Source organism: Palaemon carinicauda, chromosome 34 (genome assembly GCF_036898095.1).
Source record: "Palaemon carinicauda isolate YSFRI2023 chromosome 34, ASM3689809v2, whole genome shotgun sequence".
NCBI lineage: Eukaryota > Metazoa > Arthropoda > Malacostraca > Decapoda > Palaemonidae > Palaemon > Palaemon carinicauda.
Genome location: NC_090758.1, coordinates 57,299,780 through 57,305,736, shown reverse-complemented (window position 1 = coordinate 57,305,736; position 5,957 = coordinate 57,299,780).

Below are 5,957 nucleotides of genomic sequence, written 5' to 3'. Positions count from 1 at the left end.
AAATGAAGGAAAATCATTATACTCTGACTATTATACAATTTCAACTTCTACTCTTTCCACTCTTTTACGCTAGAATTATACATAGTAAATTATTCTGTTTTTAGTAATTATTCTGCACCCCCCCCCACCCCTCCTGGCTATGAGTCTCCACAGAGTTCACACAACAAATTGAAATGTTACTGTTTTTTTTTTCTTTTTCTGTAATTATAATTTCATAACTTGTTAACAGATATCTTCATTAAATCTTAATCAATTATCCTGTATTTACCGTTTCATTTCTATATTTCTTATGAGTATGATATTCCTGGGTAGAGAATAAAAATATAAGATATTAATGATAAAATCTATTAAACAATATGGCAATTTGTTTAAAAAAAAATAATTGGTTATTTTTTTCTCTATGTAGCAAGTAATTCCTTCAAGTTACTAATGGGTAATTAAAGAATAGGTAAAAATTATTTCTATTTCTAGTAATTAAACAATCTATAAATTGTATATACATTTTTGTGGATACGTAAAAATTATTTCTAGTAACAAACAGAACTAAATTCTAGTTAAAAGTCTATTTCGATACATGAAGGGGTGTTTTGGAAAACTAAAGTTCTTTTAGGAAGTTGTGTTTATATTTAATCTAACAATAAACAGTAGGACTTCTACGTTTGATTTGAAATAATTTTCACTTAAGTTGATTTTATCAAAGAACTTTTAATTATTTCTAGCAAGAATTATAACTATAGATTTTGATTAAAAGTCCATCTTTATACCTAAAGGTGTGTTTTGTAAAAACAAAATATTATTGGTAATTTGAATTTATATTAAACCTAACAATGTATGATTTGACTGCGCACTTGTAAATGCTTTTAACTCAAGATGATTTCTTTTCAGTATAATAATACTTCAATCAATAATATGAAAGACAAATAATAAGTTTACCTTAAAATATTTCTGTCTAAATAATAATTATGATTCAGGAAAAATATAACTTTTATTGAAGAAAATAACAATAACTCAATGTTCTTAAAGGTTCAACTAAAGACATCAAAGTTTCAAGTGGCTGTTGGCCCCAGCATCGATGGTGTCACTATCAAACCAGACTGAAAAAATTATCAGAGCAAAATGGGTAAGTTTAACTTCTAAATTTTCGTAGAGGAGCTTTATATGTTAATTCAGAAGCAAAAAACATTTATTTATTATAAAAGCTATTCAGGGTCGCAACTGATAATGTATGACTGGATAATTACACTGAATACATATAATGCATGAGATAGATAATACAGCTGAAACTCGCAGATTAATATTATTGCATACATATACCTCTATACACATACAGGCATATATATGTGTGATAGTTCATGCATTTTGGTAAACAAGCTTTGAGAATCTTTTGGTGTTCTGCTAACAAGGACAGCATCATCAGTATAGACTAGGTCTGCTAAATTCTTATTACCAATCCATTCTAATGATTCTCCACCATTTCCGACTTTTCTACGCATTACAAAATCCACGAGGATAAACAACATAGGTGACAACACATTCCCTTGGATACTCCGCTTTTCATTGGAAATTCATTTGATACCATTCCAGTAACATTAGTTTAGCACTTGCTCTGCTCATGAACAGACTTAATCAAATTTACATATTCAAGGGGAATTCCATAATAACGTATTACTCTCCATACAACTGGCCGGTGCACACTATCAAATGCTTTTTCTTAGTCCACAAATGCCATCAAAAATGGGTTACTGTAATTATTGCTATCAGTCAGGTCTCCATTTTTTGCCATTTTCACCAACGCTCCTAACTCCCATTCATCAGGTTTTGCCTCTTCATGCCACATTCTACAAAATAATCTTGTAAGTACTCTGGGAGTCACTTCATTTTCTGCCAGTATCATCTCGACACTTATTCCATCGTATCCAGGGGCTTTCCATCTCTTTAGTGTTTTGAGCATAGCTTCGACTTCAAATACACTGAATTCATTCATGGGCACACCAAGGTCTGCATCAGCTTCAGGTATATCAATCAAATTATATATATATATATATATATATATATATATATATATATATATATATATATATATATATATATATATATATGTATATATATATATATATATATATATATATATATATATATATATATATATATATATATATATATATATATATATATATATATATATATATATATATATATATATATATATATGTATATATACATATACATATATATACATATATATATGTATATATATATATATATATATATATATATATATATATATATATATGTATATGTATATATAAATAAATATATATATATATATATATATATATATATATATATATATATATATATATATATATATCTATATATATGTATATTTAACTATATATAGGTATATATATATATATATATATATATATATATATATATATATATATATATATACCTATATAGGTATATATATGTATATATATATATATATATATATATATATATATATATATATATATATATATATATATATATATATATATATATATATATATATATATATATATATATATATATATATATATATATATATATATATATAAATATATATATATATATATATATATATATATATATATATATATATATATATATATATATATATATATATATATATATATATATATATATATATATATATATATATATATATATATATATATATATATATATATATATATATATATATATATATATATGTATATATATATATATATATATATATATATATATATATATATATATATATATATATAGTGTGTACTGTATATATATATTAACCTCTTTCTAAGGGAGGATACCTCAACATAGCAAAAGGGTTAGTGTATCGCCATGATCAACAAAGCTGTTATATGACTACTCACAATAGCTATATTTGCTGTAAGCAATCATACATAAATCTCCTACCATCACCAATCCGCAGTTGGTAAACGTGGTGATGAAAACTAGCCAAACCACAGTCATGAATAAGGACATGGATGTGGCTAATGTCCTGCAGAGTTCTAGGCACAGCTGCTTCTGTTGTTGTTGTTGGTTTTAAATACAGAGATATATACAGTTACGAACTGAATTCCTTGCATAATGAATACATACGTTTAAACAATAAAATTCCTATTTTCTAAACTAAAAAATAAGCTATAGGATATATGTATATATACTTAATCGTATGTCATTAATTTCCTAATTTGTCTATAACAAGTAATATTCTTAATCAGTCAACTATAAAAAGAAAATGAGAAAATTCTTTCTTTTCCTCTTGACTTCAAAGGCAAGGAAGGTCGAACTCCAGTTGACCTCCTTTTAGGAATGACAGCTGCCAACCTCCTTGACATCCTGACTCAGCAAGAATTCCTGGAAGGTTTCGATGCTGACTATAGGGAGGATCTGCTGAGATCCTTCGTAGTCAATAACTATCGTTATCATCTGCAGGTGGGAATTATTATTATTATTATTATCATTATCATATTATTATTATTATTATTATTATTATTATTATTATTATTATTATTATTATTATTATTATTATTATTATTATTATTACCTAGGCTACACACATATATGAACTATACCATCTATTAAATAAAAGCATACCTCACATGGAGCCTTTTCATCTCCCTCTACAGGAAATAATGTTAGCCATCACAGCCGAGTACACTGATTGGTCGAGATCCCTCCATCAACCAATCAGCATCAGGGACTCAACCGGCCAAGGCCTTCACGATGCGAATATCGTCTCGCCGATGGCAGATCTTGCTAAGCAGCTCTACACGACTTCCCGATCATCTTATCTCTACGTGTTGGAGGAAGAAGATTCAGATGTACGTTGATATGGGTAGATTGGATTTATATATAAGATAAGAAATATGGTATATCATTTTTTAAATGAGAATCGTTAATAATCTAAAGAAAGTTTTTGAATATCATCCATATATTAGAGATGTATGTATCCAGATCATGCTAATTATATTTTTGATAACATAAAATAATAAATACCGATAAAAGAATCATGATATGAATAAAATCTTCTATACCTTTTTCATTAAAATCATTATTTCTTACTTCAGTAATTATTACAATAAAACTTCAAATTTGAACTAATTATCTTTCCCAAAGTCTGGAAATGAGAGTCTTCTCCTGGACGAGCTGGCGTACGTCTTTGGTGGTCCTATGGGCGGTCTTGGACCTTTGGCCTCAAGTTATAACTTCACTAAGAAGGATGTCACACTCAGCAAATCGTTCATATCAATGTGGAGTAATTTCATAAAATTTGGGTGAGTACAAGGTGGTTTTAGAAGGGGAAGGGAATGTATGAATCAGATTTTTACAGTTAGGCTGATATGCAAGAAATATTTAGCAAAAGGTGAGGAGGTGTATGTTGCATTTAAGGATCTGGAGAAAACATATGATACAGTTGATAGGGAAGCGATGTGAAATGTGATGAGGTTATATAGAATTGGTGGAAGGTTTTTGTAAGCAGTGAAAAGTTTCTACAATGGTAGTAAAGCGTGTGTTAGGGTAGGAAATGAAGTGAACGATTAGTTTCCGGTGAGGGTGGGGCCGAGAGAGGGATATGTGATGTTGCCATGCTTGTTTAACTTGTATGTTGATGGAGTGATGAGAGAGGTGAATTCTCGATTGCTTGGACGAGGATTGAAGCTGATAGACACGAATGATCATGAATGGGAGGTAAATCAGTTGTTTTTTGCGGATGATACTCTACTGGTTGCAGACTCGGAAGAGAAACTTGGCCGATTAGTGACAGGATTTGGAAGGATATGTGAGAGAAGGAAGTTGAGAGTTTATGTGGGTGAGAGTAAGGTTATGAGATGTACGAGAAGGGAAGGTGGTGCGAGGTTGAATGTCATGTTGAATGGAGAGTTACTTGAGGATGTGGATCAGTTCAAGTACTTGGGGTCTGTTGTTGAAGCAAATGGTTGAGTGGAAGCAGATGTACGTCAGAGAGTGAACAAAGGATGCAAAGTGTTGTGGCCAGTGAAGGGAGTGATAAAGAATAGAGGGTTAGGCATGAATGTAAAGAGAGTTTTGTATGGGAAAGTGATTGTACCAACTGTGATGTATGGATCGGAGTTGTGGGGAATGAAAGTGAAGGGTAGACAGAAATTGAATGTGTTTGAGATGAAGTGTCTGAGAAGTATGACTGGTGTATCTCGAGAAGATAGGGTTAGGAAGGAAGTAGTGAGGGTGAGAACGGGTGTAAAAAATGATTTAACAGCTAGAGTGGATATGAATGTATTGAGGTGCTTTGGCCATGTTGAGAGAATGGAAAATCGCTGTCTGCTAAAGAAAGTGATGAATGGAAGAGTTGATGGGAGAAGTACAAAAGGAAGGTTAAGATTTGGGTGGATGGATGGAGTGAAGAAAGCTCTGGGTGATAGGCGGATAGATGTGAGAGGCAAGAGAGCGTGCTAGATACAGGAATGAATGGTGAGCGATTGTGATGCAGTTCCTGTAGGCCCTGCTGCTTCCCCTGGTCGCCTTGGATGACTGCGGAGGTAGCAGCAGTAGGGGATTCAGCGTTATAAAGCTTCATCTATGCTGGATAACGGGGGAGGGTGGGCTGTGGCACCCTAGCAGTACCAGCCGAACTTGGTTGACTTCTTCGTCAGGCTTGGAGGAGCATAGAGAGGAAAGGTCCCTTTTTTCATTCATTTGATGTCGGCTACCACCCAAAATTAGTGGAAGTACCTTGGTATATGGATATGGATATATATGTATATATATATATATATATATATATATATATATATATATATATATATATATATATATATATATATATATATATATATATATATATATATATATATATATATATATATATATATATATATATATATATGTATATATATATATTTATATACACACACATATATATA